Raw genomic sequence first — 16,124 nt, 5'->3', positions numbered from 1 at the left:
GTGTCTGCATGTCCTCTGTGGGCTTTGCATGTTTCTTTGTGTCTGCCATTTCTGTCTGTATGCTTTAAAAACTTTGAAGTTTTGGCCCTGGCCGGTTGGCTCAGCGGTAGAGCGTCGGCCTAGCGTGCGGAGGACCCGGGTTCGATTCCTGGCCAGGGCACACAGGAGAAGTGCCCATTTGCTTCTCCACCCCTCCGCCACGCCTTCCTCTCTGTCTCTCTCTTCCCCTCCCGCAGCCAAGGCTCCATTGGAGCAGAGATGGCCCGGGCGCTGGGGATGGCTCTGTGGCCTCTGCCTCAGGCGCTAGAGTGGCTCTGGTCACAACATGGCAACGCCCAGGATGGGCAGAGCATCGCCCCCTGGTGGGCAGAGCGTCGCCCCATGGTGGGCGTGCCAGGTGGGTCCCGGTCGGGCGCATGCGGGAGTCTGTCTGACTGTCTCTCCCTGTTTCCAGCTTCAGAAAAATGCGAAAAAAAAAAAACCAAAAAAAAAACAATTTTGGAGTTTTAAAATGCATTTGACAATAGGGACTGTGAACTCAGGAGCATGTTTAGGATATCCTCTAGTCCTTCAACATGGGCTTCGGGTGACCCCTCCCAGCTTTCCCTCCCTCACTCCAACCCCCTTTGCTGATGACCAGCCTTCAGCTCTCTGCCTTTTCCTTCTATGTCAGGGGTTGGGAACCTTTTGGGCTGAGAGAGCCGTGAATGCCACATATTTTAAAATGTAATTCCATGAGAGCCATACAATATGTTTAACACTAAATACAAGTACATGTGTGCATTTTATGTAAGACCAACACTTTTAAAGTACAATAAGTCTCTGAATTCTTTTTAATAACATTGTTATGCTGTTGCTAACCAATGATGAATAAAGTACTTCTTACCATTAATGCAACTTCTGGTGCTGCATGGTTTTGCTGATGGCTTTGCAGTCTGGTTGATAGGTGGTGAGGTTAAGCTTCATGCAGGCGTTGAGACTTCCATTCGTTAAACGTGATCGTAGGTTGGTCTTAACGTTCTTTAGATGTGAGAAAGACTGCTCACATGCATATATAGAGCCAAACATTGTCAGTACAGCAATGTACTGTACACTGCAATGTGTGGTATGTGACAAGAAATGTGTTCCAAGTTTTTTTGTTTTTTTTTTGTATTTTTCTGAAGCTGGAAACGGGGAGAGACAGTCAGACAGACTCCCGCATGCGCCCGACCGGGATCCACCCGGCAAGCCCACCATGGGGCGATGCTCTGCCCACCAGGGGGGGTGCTCTGCCCATCCTGGGCATCGCCATGTTGCGACCAGAGCCACTCTAGCGCCTGGGGCAGAGGCCACAGAGCCATCCCCAGCGCCCGGGCCATCTTTGCTCCAATGGAGCCTTGGCTGCGGGAGGGGAAGAGAGAGACAGAGAGGAAGGCGCAGCAGAGGGGTGGAGAAGCAAATGGGCGCTTCTCCTATGTGCCCTGGCCGGGAATCGAACCCAGGTCCCCCGCACGCCAGGCCGACACTCTACCGCTGAGCCAACCGGCCAGGGCCACGTTCCAAGTTTTGACAATCAGCTGGTCCTTGGGTTGAAGTTTTTTTATTTCTCCCCACTTGTGTTTGCTCACCAACTCTGCTTGCTGTTGTGCAAGTCTTTCCAAATCTTTATTCAGTGACTTGAACTTATTCACCCACATGTCTGAAGCCTTCAGGTCAGCAGCTTGTAGCTCAAAATCTCTGATGGAGACACCGAGGATATAACTCAGGCCAGCACTGTCCACTGCACACTCATGTGGATGGGTGATGAACTTAAAAAGATGAGTGCACTCACAAAATTCTCAAAAGCATGCTTTGAATGACTGCAGGAGATTAAATGTGAAGCCTACTAGCTGCTGGAAATCAAGATGTTGAGCAGGGTCACTTACTGTACATGCATCTTTACACTCTCCCAGTTTTTCAAAGTGTAGTAAATGACCTGTTTCAATGTTGGTGATGAAGAGTTCCAGCTTGTTTTCAAATGCAAACACTGTTTTTTGAAGGGATAAGACTGTATTTCCAACACCTTGCATTTTCACATTGAGCTGGTTCAGATGTCTAATTATGTCCATGAGACAGTAGAACTTCAGGAGCCACTCAGTGTTAGCTAACTCAGGATGCTCAACATTTTTCATTTCAAGAAAAGTCCGATTTCGCTCAGACAAATCACAAAACGGCTGAGCACCTTCCCTCTTGACAACCAATGCACATTGCTGTGAAGAAGCAGACCAGGATAATTATTCCCAACTTTATCCAGCAGTGTTTTAAACTGGCGATCATTTAAAGCTCGGGCAACAGTAAAGTTGACCACCCGAATGACCAGCGACATCACCTACCAAGCTGCTTGCCACACATCTGAGCACAAAGCACCTCCTGATGTAGGATGCAGTGAAAACTTAGGATGGGTTTCTTTTCATGTTCACAAAGAAGCACTACAAATCCTCTGTTTTTCCCCACCATGCACGGAGCACCATCAGTACAACCCGAAATAAGTTTATCCATCTGTACCTTTTTTTCTTTAGCAAACTCAGTGAAAAACTTGAACAAATCCTCCCCTGTTGTTGTCTCTTTCATAGGCAAAACAGCAAGACTTTTCTCATGTAGTGTGTCACCGACAGTGTACCTTGCAATCACATGAACTGGGATAAACAGCTTACGTCTGTTGACTCATCCAAAGCGAGAGAAAAGAATGGTGCTGCATTTATGTCCTTCACTTGTGTTGCCTCAATTTGATTTGCCATCATGATGGTACGATTGTGAACAGTTCTTGATGACAAAGGCATGTCTTTTATTTGTTTGATTATCTTGTCTTTATCCGAAAAGTCATCAAAAAGTTCATTGGCAACATCAAGCATGAATGTTTTGGCATACTCCCCATCTGTGAATGGCTTTCCGTTTCTCACAATTGCTAAAGCACCTGCAAAGCTAGCTGAATTCCAGTCTCCTTGTTGGGTCCAAACACGGAGTTGCTGCTGACTAGCTTGCACTCTGCACAGTAGCTCTTGACATGCTTTCTTCCTGCTGTCCCCCACTGGATATTTTGATGCAAATGTAGTATGGTGTGTTTTGAAGTGCCACTTTATATTTGACCGTTTCATTGATGCAATTTTATCGTTGCATATTAGACACACTGCAGAAATTGTTCTCTCCACAATGGTGAATTCCTCTGTCCACTCCTGCTGAAAAGTACGATACTCCTCATCTTTTTTTCTTTTAGCCATCTTCTTCATCAAAAGGGTTTCTCCAATTAGCTAGCTGACTACTTGATTAAAAGGAGGGAAGTTTACTTTCTGACCTCACAATGACCCATGTATGTTATGTATTATTCAATAAAAATTTGATATTGTCCCAGAGGACAGCTGTGATGGGCTCCAGCCACTCGCAACCATGAATATGAGTGGTAGGAAATGAATGGTTTGTAATACATGAGAATGTTTTATATTTTTAACGTTATTATTTTTTTTTTATCAAAGATTTGTCTGTGAGCCAAATGCAGCCATCAAAAGAGCCACATCTGGCTTGCGAGCCATAGGTCCCCTACCCCTGTTCTATGTCAATCATTTGAGCAAAAATTAGAGTCCTTGGGACCAGGAATGAGGATTCAAAATCAGATTTTTTAAATAGATCATTTATAAAGTTCTTTAAAGATGCATGAAGATCTGTGAAAGAGATTCCCTTTTGAATCTCACACTAATCTGAGGCAACACATGTTTCCTGGTGTTGTTTTCATTTCACAGTTTGACATACTATTGCCAGAAATGCCAACACATTGTCCAAGTCACAGACATGAGGCAGAAGTGGCCAGGCTCTTATGCCTGACCTCTCAGCATGCTGCCTATAAGGAAGGTTTGGCTTCCAGGGATGAGGGACCAAGTCCAATTGAACAGAAGAGAGATTGGGATCATGCCCAATCTCCCAATCTTCAAATCCTATTTATATCTCTCTGCTTTCTCTATTTTCTTCCTTTTTCTCAACCTCCCTCCCTGAAATTGGCATCCTCACTGTAGAAAGAGTTAATTGCTCTAGATGTTCTCAGAGGTTCCTTCCAGATGAGGTGACCTAGCCATAATTCCTCTTGGTTGTGGGCACTAAGCTAGGGTAAAATGACCTGGGAACCCACTTAAAGACACAGAATCCCAGAAGTCATCCCAGACCTATTGAATTTAAATTTCCACAGAGAAAAATCAAGAACCCATCTGAAAATTATTCTGATCAGCTAGTGATAAGATGGAGCTGATTGTTAGCTATTTTTGTGGGAGGTTGTGTGGAATTACCTGTGTATATAGTGAAATTTTTGTCTCTTCCATCTAGAGCAGGGGTCCCCAAACTTTTTACACAGGGGGCCAGTTCACTGTCCCTCAGACTGTTGGAGAGCCACCACATACAGTGCTCCTCTCACTGACCACCAATGAAAGAGGTGCCCCTTTTGGAAGTGCAGCGGGGGGCCGGATAAATGGCCTCAGGGGGCCACATGTGGCCCACGGGCCATAGTTTGGGGACACCTGATCTAGAGGCACCTGAAGAACAAAGAGTGTCTTCTTTTTTCTCAGTTAAATTCCCAACCCCACTGCCACAAAAAGTACCTAGAATAAAGCTCTCGTGCATGGCTGAGGGAGAGGTGTTGTCTGGTGTATGTTGCAAATACTTTTACTAGGAGATGGTAGGCCTAGTTTTGGTATATCTCTCCTTTATCTAGGCATTACCCAAACATTAAGAGGAAAAAATTCTGCATCCCATAGTTTGTCCTACAGACTGGGATTGTCTTGATGAGTAAGCAAATAGAAATGTCATGCACAAGGGAATAGCTCAGCTGTTTACAATGGAATAGATATGTAGCTAGAAGTAATCAGAAGACAGGCAGTGCACATGTAGAAGCTTTATTGGCATATAGAGGAATAGTCAGGTGATGACCAAGACTTTGAATAATACTTTAGCATACTCCTAATTTCAGGCATGCTTGGGCATCCCAGAGGATTTACATGCCAGTGGTCTGAAACTACTTAGGAAGACAGGGTGATGCATGATGACCCATGTGCTTTTCCATCACCAAAGACCGTCAAACTTGTTCATACAAAAAGTGAAGCTTCCTGACCTAGAAGCCTAATAGAAGTATCTAGAACCCTAGGAATAACCCAAACTGTGCCAAAGCCAAACATCATGTTCCTCACCACATCTTGTCAGAGGAGCCCTGAGCTGGATTAATAATACCTTCCCTCTGTTCTCTAGTGTTATATCTGTCAGGAAGAAAACCACTTATAGACTTATATCAATACATCCATTCATTTGGCAAATATTTATCAAGACCTGGCAATCTGTCAGGAACTGAGTGTGCTTGGTCCTGAAAATACAGTAGTAAGCGAGGCCAGCACTGTGTTGCTTACATAAAGTGTGACCCACAGTGGAATTTGTGTGAGTGTCCATATGGGAGGCACAGGGTGCCATGGAAGCCCACACTTGAGTGGGTCAGGTGCTTACGAAGTCAACTACAATCAAATATATGAGGGATAAATGGGAGTTTTCCAATGAATGGAGGAAAGAGGATAGTGTTCCTGGCAGAGATAACAGCAGGTATATTGTCAACATAACAGACATAATGCCAGATAGCCCTTGGGCAGAGTATTTCTTCTTACTTAACCATCCTTCCTGGTTCCTAACACTTGTATGGTCCCAGGACTCCATCCTTTCCTGCTCTAATGAACTTTCTTGTCAACATCTTTAAGGAAGACTTGATAAGAAACTGACCTAAATTTCAGGTGACTTCAAGTTACAGGAAGAACTATGAACAGATATATGATTCAATATGGGTTAGAATAATGAATATATTCTGACAAGATAAAACATAATTATATAAATGTGAAGTTCTGAATTTAAGTTAAAAGATCAACTGTACATGTAGAAGGTGAGTGGATGTACATATAGCCACACATATGGAGAAAGCTTAGTTGATTAAAATGGTTCAAGAGTGAGATAGTCTGTGGCCAAAGTTGATGAACTCTTGTTCTAAACAAGCATGATAGTTTTTCTCTGCTTGGCCCAGACAGTGTACAGCCAGACAGCGTGTTCAGCTCAGGTCGAATGGGAGTGAGGCTGGAGGATGATGATCTACTGTGTGCCAGTCACTACATGAGACATGAATCCTACATTCTCATGAGGTTAACTAATTTGTCTGGCCAAATATCTAAGACCTGCTAATGCTAGAATCCAAACCCAGGCTTATTTTGCTCCAAAACTTGGTTTATGTCTCTGTGGATGGAAGAGTAATGTTGTGTTTTCAAAGGAGTAGCTTGTTGCTCCCTGGCATTATGTGAAAGCTTTCTTTCAGAAAAGGTAAAACTCAAGAGCTTAAATCCAATGAATGGAAACCACAAGAGAAAGATTCTGGCTAGAAATAAAGAAAATAATTTAGTACAACTCTTTGAAAATAGAATGTACTGTTTATTCATACATTCAACAAATATGTATTCAAACATTAATCCATTTTTAATACATACTAGACACTATTCTGGATGCTTGGGCTATCTCAATGAACAGAACAGACAAAGACCCATGTTTTCATGGAAGTGATGTTCTAGCAGAGGAGAAGAATGATATATTTTTAGAAATTATAACATTTAAATATAGATAAGACAATAAGAACAAATACAGTAATAGGGATGATGGTGGCAGGCATCTCAGGCAGCATAGAAAGGGGAGGGGACTGAGCTTGGTGTGTGAGACAAGAGTCTCAGGAGAGTGTGGAAACTTCCACCTGAATGCACTAGAAAGGACATAGGAGAGGCATCATGAGGTGTGAGTTTGACTCCAGCTCTACTACTTATTAATGTAGGCAATTTTCCTGACACCTTATTCCATAATCTATAAAATGTGACTAACCGAAAAATATAGTTGAACCTTGAACAACAGGGGTTTGGACTGCCTGGGTTCACTTATATGCAGTTTTTCAATAAATAATGTAAATGTATTATCTCTTTCTTATGATCTTCTTAATAATGTTTTCTTTTCTCCAGCTTACTTTATTATAAAGATACTATATCATTTGTATAACATACAAAATATATTAATAAACTGTTTATGTTATTGGTAAAGCTTTCAGTCAACAGTTGGTTACTAATAGTTAAGCTTTGGGGGCATCAAAAGTTATATGTGGATTTCTGACCATGTGAGGGGTCTATACCTCTAACCTCTGTGTTGTTCAAGAATCAAGTACATACACAGTGGGTCACATTGAAGATTAAATTAGGTAAGTTATTTAAGGACATTTTGTGTATTATAAAACTCTTAAAGCATATTTTCTTTTGGCAATGATGTCTTCACCCCTAAGGGGAGAAGTAGAGAAAGAGATACTAATTGGCGCTGGGGAAATGGCCATTTATTTGATGAGCAGATTGGGCCACTGAGGCAAGTCAACTCAAGGCCCAGGAAGAGGCCAAATGAGTGGAAAGAAGCACAAATAGGAATAAATGAGGTCATCTGGGGCAAATCAGGGAGGAATTGGGGGAGTAAAGGGACAAGGAGTGGCACACAGGCAATGGATGGGGTGATTGTGGAAGAAATGGCTCAGGCAAAAAGTTGGATCCAGAGGGATTATGAGATTTGAGGAACAGAAAGCTCAGATATGTTGGGTTCAAGGATAATGAGGTATGCAGCTATCACAAACGGTCATTGGTATGGATGCCACCCAGCTAGTTTGCCATTGGCATGGCTCCTTGGGTCAGCTAGAGGGAGAGGAAGTACCAGGGAGGGGCTGTCAGTCAATCAGAAATACCTTTTGGGCTTGAGTTGGGTTTGGCCCTTAGTCATTGCAAGACCTTCTGACTTGACCCAGCCTGGATAAAAGGGCTGGATTAAGCAATCATTTAATTAAGCAGTTTTTTCCACAGCATCTCATCAGCATTCCTCAGAGGGTTGTTTGATTTGACCAGAAACGCAGAAGCTGTTTTCAGTGAGTATACAAGTCTTAATCCTCCTGCAGGAGAGCAAGGTTCCTCCCCCTCAGCAACAATGACATTTTGGGCTGGATGATTCTTCGTTCTGGAAGTGCTGTTCTGTGCAGGATAGGGTGTTAAGTAATATCCCAGGCCTCTCCCACTAGATGACAGTGTCAAACACAACCCCCTTCCCCTTAGATGTGAAGACCAAACCTGTTTTCAAATAGTCAAATGCTCCCTCTTGGGTGGGGAGTGGGGTGCTGCACCCACTCACCCTCCCTCATTGACAGCACTAAGTTAGAGGAAAGATGCTTAGGCCTTGCCCTCAGGACACTCCTCATCCACCAGAGAGTCTCATCCTTGAGCAGTGAAGGCGCTCTAGGATGCAATGCAGGAGCACATGTAAACTCAAGCAAAGAATTCCAGCTTTAAGGATCCATGGTAACTTTTTATTTTGCCCTTGAGGGAACTGAGTGCCGATTATGGAAGGGTAGATTATCTTGGCTGTTATGACTATTATGACTAATAGATGGTCTATGGCTTAATTATTATAATTGGCAAACTTACCCAATAGCTCAGAATACTCCCTTTCTAACTCTGCACAGGAATGCCAGTAGCAACCTGAATAAAATATAAGCAGGAATTTCCATTGTCTTGAAAAATTATAACACAGGACATTTTAACACAAAGAGAGATTGGTTAATAGGGTTTATAGGTAAAGGCAGTTTTGGGGAGGGGCAAATTCCCCCCCCCAGACTCTTCTTTTGTTCTGATCACTGGACCAATAATAGAAGTGACACAAGACTGTATACCAGGAAGAAAACCAACTGAATACATGTGCATAGGAGAATCACCATATGACGCTCATGTCATAAAATAAGAAATGATTGAACCAGGGAACATTTTTAAATGTTTTAGACAAAGAAACAATAAATTTGTGAAAAATTGACAAGACAAAGAAAGCTAGTACTAGTTTAGAAAGAAATCTAAGCAAGGTTTGGGTATTTGTTAGTGAGGAGTTGAAACAAAGTAGTAAAACGGAAAAGAGGCAGTAAGACTTGCTTAGACTCTCAGGCTCTGAGTTGTTTATCTCTAGCATATGGGGGTGTCCTCCGGATGCAGGGAGGACACCTTTCACAAGGGAGATTTATTTTCTGCATTCCAGGATAGAAGGGAGGGTCAAGGTACACTTCTGGCACTGGCTTCTGGTTAATTAGTTTAATTCAAACTAATCAATGCCATTGTGAGATATATGGGGACAGGTTGTCTTGGGCGCAATAGGAAAAGAGAAAGAAATACACAAAGATCCTAGGAGGGCTTTTAATGCCCACACTTCTGTTCTCTGGGTCCCCCACTGAATAGAATTGAATAGTTGAGAATAATTAAAGGAAATACACCACATAGGAATGCATTATGAATTAAGGTGAATGGTATGATTGAGTTGTGAAAATCTTGGGATGTCAATTAAAAATGGGGAGGACCTGAGGCTTGCTCAACTCTGAATATAGGCAGACTGGTATAGCGGGCTTTCTTAGCTAAAGCACTATTTATTAGAGAAAGTTGATATTACTGAAAAATTTTATATTTTTCTGTTCTGCAAGTGAGCCAAGGATATAAACAAGAGACCATAATCTCTCATCTGAAACCCTTGATGCAAGATGAAATTTAGAACTTTTAAAAAGGAAGACAGTGTAGTGAATAGAATTTCTTAGCAACGATTCAGGTTTACTTCAGAGGAGGCCATGTCCAACCTCAACACTAAGGAATTCAAACCAAGGAGTCTACCACATCTGGTGTGCAGTCTGGTTCCCCACACCCCATGGCTCAGGACTCCTACCCCTTGGGGAAGCCATTAATATGTCTGCAACAGAACATATAAATATCCACAGTAAGGTGAAGAGACCTCACTGTCAGTTCAGAGAAGTTGTTTTGTTGTTGTTGTTTTTTAACCACCAAATGAGTGTCCTTAACAAACAGACAAGAAACTCAGTTTTAAGGTGTTTGGATTTGGAGACTGTGAATAAGGGATTGCGGGTCTGTAATGACATCATTAGCAGTGATGGTATTGTCTCATCCTATTCCCTACTGCTGTTGTCCTACATCTCAGGGTCTGCCACATAGTCCCCTGTCATATTAGGATCCAACATTAATGTAATTATTCTGACCTTGCTAAAATTACAAACATAAAAGTAACAATAATAAAATCAAACTAAGGCCTTTGGTGGATTTCTGGTGAACATTCAATAAAACCAGTGACAGCTCTTAGCAATAGTCTCCCCAGTCTGATCCCGTCTTGCTCTCAGCCTCATCCTGAGCCTTCCTCCCCAGTCCATCACACATGCCTTAACTTCCAGTCAGGTTGGGTCACTCACTGGTCACAAAAGACCACCTGTATTCCCCTGCCCCACACAGATCCCCACCTACACTGCTTCTTCCCCATTGATGTCCTTTCCCTCCACCCTGCTATCACCACAGATCGAAGTCTCTCTGCCTTTTGAAGACTATCTTCTAGCAGACCTGTCTGACAAATCTTTCTTTGACAGGTTTCCTTAGAGTTCTCTCTTGTTCGTTTATTTTCCAAGACTAATTTGTACCCTCTCTGTGGATATATTGTACCACTAATTGATTTTCTTTTTATTTATCTTGTTTAGGATTTATTACTTTTTTGGTTCTAGAGGTTGATGGTTTTCATAAAATTTGAAAATAATTTGACCAAGATTTTAAGGTATATTTAATCCTTCATTCTATTCATTCTCTCCTTTGGGAGTCCAAATACATGAGTGTTAGACTGTTTGCTATTGAATAATTTTAGACTATCTGTTTATTTTTTTAAATATTTTTCCTCTTTTTAGTTCAGTTTAGATAATTTCTTCAAGTTCAAGTTCACCAATCTGTTCTTCTATAGTTTACTACCTGCTAAGACAATCAATAAATTTTTTGACATTATATTTAAATTTGAATATATTTATTTTTTTCAAATGTAATTTTTATTTATAGAATTTCAACTTGGTTCTTTTTAAGCCTGGGAAACATGGAAAATTTATATTGCAATGATGCAACAAATTTATATTTGAATATTCAATATGTCTGTTCTTAAGAATGCTAACGACACCACTTAAAGCCACTCTTTAAGGACACCTTTTTGAATGTTTCTTCTCTTAACCCTTCCCATTTTTTTTTCATCTCACCCCTTCAGATTTGCCCCAGAAGACTGTTAGTTTTTGGCAATATTTGGGGCAATATTTCTATCTTTAGTCTTCTTTTCCTGCATTTATTCTGGATCTAAAGTCAAACTCATTGATATACATAGGAAGGAAAATATGGCATTTAGTTTGAGCAAGATCCACCTACTTAAAAAAAATCCCACTTAAAACATCCCACTATTTAAAATCCATGTCAGCACCTATTTTTTATCTATCTATCTATCTATCTATCTATCTATCTATCTATCTATCTATCTATCTATCATCTATCTATCTATCTATCTATCATCTATCTATCTATCTATCTATCATCTATCTATCATCTATCTATCTATCTATCTATCTATCTATCTATCTATCTATCTATCATCTATCTTCTATATTTATCATCTCCTAAATGTCACCAAGTGCTGCATATTATCTTGCCTACTTCCCTTTTGCTATCTTAATTTGTAGATCCTGAAAAGAAGACATTTTTATCATCAGTATTTAAAAGACCAGAGAGCTGAGGTTCAAAGATGTTGAATACTTTGTTGAGGTCTCCAGTGCTTTTCTTTGAAACCACTAGGTACACACACACACACACACACACACACACACATACATTTTAAACATATAGATTTTCACACCAAGCCATTAGATTCAAAGGTCCAGATGGAAAATTAATATCTAGGGTGGCAGTAAAGAAGGTCTTGAGTAACCAGGTTCCATAAGTGTGAATGAAGAGCCATTTTTCATAGAAAATAAAGCAACAGAGGAATGATGACATATATCTCCACCAACCACAAGCCCCCCTTTTAGTAGGTACTTTTTTAGCCAGGAGTTGCTGCCTTGATCCCTATGGAGTGGCCCATCATCACTTGTCATAAGACCATGTGGGTGGCAGGAAGCAGTCCTCTCATGCCCAGGCCCTGTCTCACCTCCTGGGGCAGAGCCCAAGGCCAGCATAAAAGGGCCTTGGGGACAGAGCACCTCCATCACTCCCTCCTGAGGTGGTGACGAACCCTGTGCTGCTCGTGCACCTGGTAAGTGTCCACTGAAAATGGAGCAGGGCCTTCCACAGAAGAATGCTCAGACCAGGGCAGGAGGGCAGGTGGGCAGAACTTTGGGGGTTGGAGTTGTGGTTGGCAAGAATGAGGGCCAAGAAAATCTGAAGGAGAGGGCAAAGGTGTGATTGGTGAGAGAGACCACGAGTTACCAGGATGATTTGTGTGGCTGCTGTTAGAGGTTTAGAGAAACCAAATTGTTTTCAGTTGCAGGGTATGTTTCTCTGGCATTAGGGAATAAAAATACTCATTGCTAGATTGTGCCGGGGTGGGTTGTTTAGTGGGAATATAATTTTGGAAATACAGCCATATCTAGTTGTGGAAAGAATATGCTGAGGACATTAGTACTTAACAGGCAGAACCAGAGACACCTGTGGAGCTGTCTAGACTCCAAGAAGATTCATAGTGAAGGATGGGTGCACACTGGAGTTGAGAAGCCCTGGGACATGCCTGGGGAGCAGGCCTGGGGAGGAGGACAATAAAGGACAGAGTATTAGATTGATATCTGGGGAACCTGGAAAGTGAACTGTGACATGCTAATGAATAGTATTGGGCCAGTGAATTCATGCTTTTTGGTTTTACTTTCTTCATTCATAAATTGAATTGATTGGGAGAAATTGACTCCTAGGCACTTTGCAGTTACAATTTTCTATATTCTGCCAAACCAAACCATATCAGAAATCCTTCCCAGACAGAATAAGTTTGCTTTTTCCTTAAAGAGGCTTTCTGCTCTAAAATAATCCTACATTGTACATGCTCAAGAGTCTTGGTGAGGTTGTAGAATGAATGCTGACTTGGAGCAAATTTATTGCCTGGTCTTCTCTCTGGCACTTAAGAAATGTTAAAGGGCATCAACTTTCCTTATATATTTGGAGATTATATTGTTTAAAAACCTTCCAAATGAGGTTTGAGGCACATGGTAAACTAGTAAGGGTGATATAAATGTCAGAGATGGTTTAGCTATGTCTGATCTCACAACTGTCAAACAAGAGAGACTAGAATGATGCTGCAAGGGCAGGGGACAGGGGTGGCCTGTGTGTAGGGCTGACTCTCTGACTGACTCTCCCTCAGCTCCTGAACGCCCGCCTGCCCGCTCCTCAAGATGTCCTGCCAGCAGAACCAGCAGCAGTGCCAGCCCCCGCCCAAGTGCCCGCCCAAGTGCCCCACCCCAAAATGCCCCCCTAAGTGTCCCCCCAAGTGCCCACCAGTCTCTTCCTGCTGCGGTGTCAGCTCTGGGGGTGGTGGCTGCTGTGGCCACAGCTCTGGGGGTGGTGGCTGCTGCCTGAGCCACCACAGGCACCGCAGGTCTCTCCGCCTCAGACACCGAAGCTCTGAGTGCTGCCCTCAGCCATCAGGGGGCTCCAGCTGCTGTGGAGGGGGCTCCAGCTGCTGTGGAGGGAGCAGTGGTCAGTCCTCTGGAGGCTGCTGCGAAGGGGGCTCCAGCTGCTGTGGAGGGGGCTCCAGCTGCTGTGGAGGGAGCAGTGGTCAGTCCTCTGGAGGCTGCTGCTGAAGTGGACCCTCAGCCAAAAAAAGCAGAATAAGAGGCACTAAAGGTGAAAGATCATCTTCATTGGGCTTGCCTGTGTTGCTGAAATGTTTTAGTGAAGACTTCAAATTCTATTCAAAAGATTCTTCAGACTTGAAATCTAGCAATCTTGTCCTCTCCTAAAAACCTCACCTTTGGCCTCTGATTCCATCTCTGTAGCCTGCCTTGGGAATCAAGATAGCAATTCTTATGCCATTCCCCAAGTTATTTCCTTGACATGTCCCTTCCTGAAGTGAACCAATAAAATGAACTGCTCCGCATCTTGTTCTAGATTGCTCTGTCTTACTTGTAAATGTGCTGGGGAGGGTGAACATATCTGGTCTCATCTCTGTCTCTCTTTGTCACCTGGTCCTGAACCAGCATTGCTTGCTTTCAAGACTCCCCGAGTCCTCATGAACACAATTCCTTCAACTCCTGGTCTTCGTTAGTGCTAAAACCAGTCCCGCTGTCACTGAAGGCCAGGAACTGGAAACTATGTTATTTAGTTTAACATATGGAACGGTATCTAAAGAATTGCAAATTTGGGGTTAGAGAACTGAAAAAGCAAGTCAGGGTCGACATGTGTTCATGAAGGTTGGAACTGCAACTACTATCACCCCTACGAATGGGAGAGAAGGACAGAGATGCTGGAGTTATTCAAACTTAGAAACTTGGAGGAGGGATTCTATGAAATTGAAACTCAGGCCTCTGGGGGGATCTCTATTCAGTGAAGCAGGGGTCCTAGAGCTCAGACGAGGGGCCTGGGTAGCTGGGACCCAGGCTTCTGAGGAAGAGGACCTGGGGGCGGGTGTTCTCGGACCTCTAAGGGGGTACACGGCTGGCTCTGTGAGAGTTGGAAACATTGCACTTGGCACCCACTGATGTTACTGGAAAGAATGGCCACTGCTGGGGCAAGGTGGTAAGGTTGAGTGACCTGGAGAGATGCAGGAGGCAAACAAGAAGCAGACAGCACAGAGCAGGGCCCTTGCCCCTCTGCCTATCCTTCAGTCTTTCTAGCTCTCTCTGTTGCCAGAGACTACAGGAAGCGAGCTGGCCAAGAAGGAATGTGGTTTTCAGAGCCCTGACCCTAACATCATAAAGCCAGACATTAAAGACAGGGCTTAAAGGTGAATGACAAAAACCTAATAATCAGTACAGAGAAGCACGTGAAGGGCATATCGTCCTACTCAGCCATAACTCTTCCCCTACCTGATAGACTTGCTCTCTCCCTCTTCTCCCAAACATTTTTACTACGCTTCTCTTCAGCCCACACTATAAAATGACCCTATGTAACTCATGTTTCAAAAATGTTAACTGACATATTACAAACAAAACCTTAATTGTCACAAATAGAATACAAGTAGAATCACAATTACACACACACACACACACACACACAATGTTTATTAAAGGTGTTAGGAGTTAGGAAACAATGTCGAGCTCTTGGAGAAACATACCACCTCTGTGCTCCTGGCTGTCCCGGTGATGTGACTGAGAGTTCTGGTCCCAGGTGGATGTAAGTCCGCCTCCACTGTGCCAGGGTGCTTCTCTAATGCTGCCTCTACTTTCACAACACTTCAACACTTCAGTTCCTCAGCAACAAAATTCTCAGGTCATCATCTCTCCTTTTAACATAACTTCTAGTGTCTTTTTGTCTTGGGAGTGCCCAAGATACATTTTCTCTTCTTCCATCTGACTTGAAATTCCCATGAATTATAACCTCTGTAATACTAGGTGTCTTCATGTCAGGATCATGAACATTCAAGGTCAGAGGCAGTATTTTAGGCCTCAAATATCTTAGGGGAAGGATTTCCTAAGTTCGGGAGATGTGGATATCACACCATTTTCTGGGAGCTTTCTGGGGGCTTCCTCTCTATGTTTTTGGGTTCCCTCAGGCAGAGGAAACTGTGTTCCAACTTAGAAGCCACTCCTCCTGGGAAGGTGGGAAACTCACAATACTTCCTCTAGAACAGTGGTTCTCAACCTTTCTAATGCCATGACCCTGCAATACAGTTCCTCATGTTGCAGTGACCCCAAACCAAAAAATAATTTTGGTGGCTACTTCATAACTGTAATTTTGCTACAGTTATGATTCGAATGTAAATACCTGATATGCATTATGTATTTTCCGATGGCTTTAGGTGACCCCACCGGGGTCGCTACCCACAGGTTGAGAACCGTTGCTCTAGAAGAAAGTGCATTCTCTCTCCCTTTTTCTTGTTCTTTTTAAGTTCCAAGGACCAGTGACACTTAGATCAGAATTGATAGATGTTTTAATGCTAAAAGCTCTTTTAAAACAAGGAAACAAGCCCTAGTCAGGTAGCTCCTTGGTTAGAGCATTGTCCCTAAATGCCAAGGTTTCAGAATCAATCCCTAGTAAGGCATATACAAGAGTCAACCAATAAAA

The sequence above is a fragment of the Saccopteryx bilineata genome, chromosome 2, assembly GCF_036850765.1.
Source record: "Saccopteryx bilineata isolate mSacBil1 chromosome 2, mSacBil1_pri_phased_curated, whole genome shotgun sequence".
Classification (NCBI taxonomy): domain Eukaryota; kingdom Metazoa; phylum Chordata; class Mammalia; order Chiroptera; family Emballonuridae; genus Saccopteryx; species Saccopteryx bilineata.
This window is presented reverse-complemented; position numbering follows the sequence as displayed.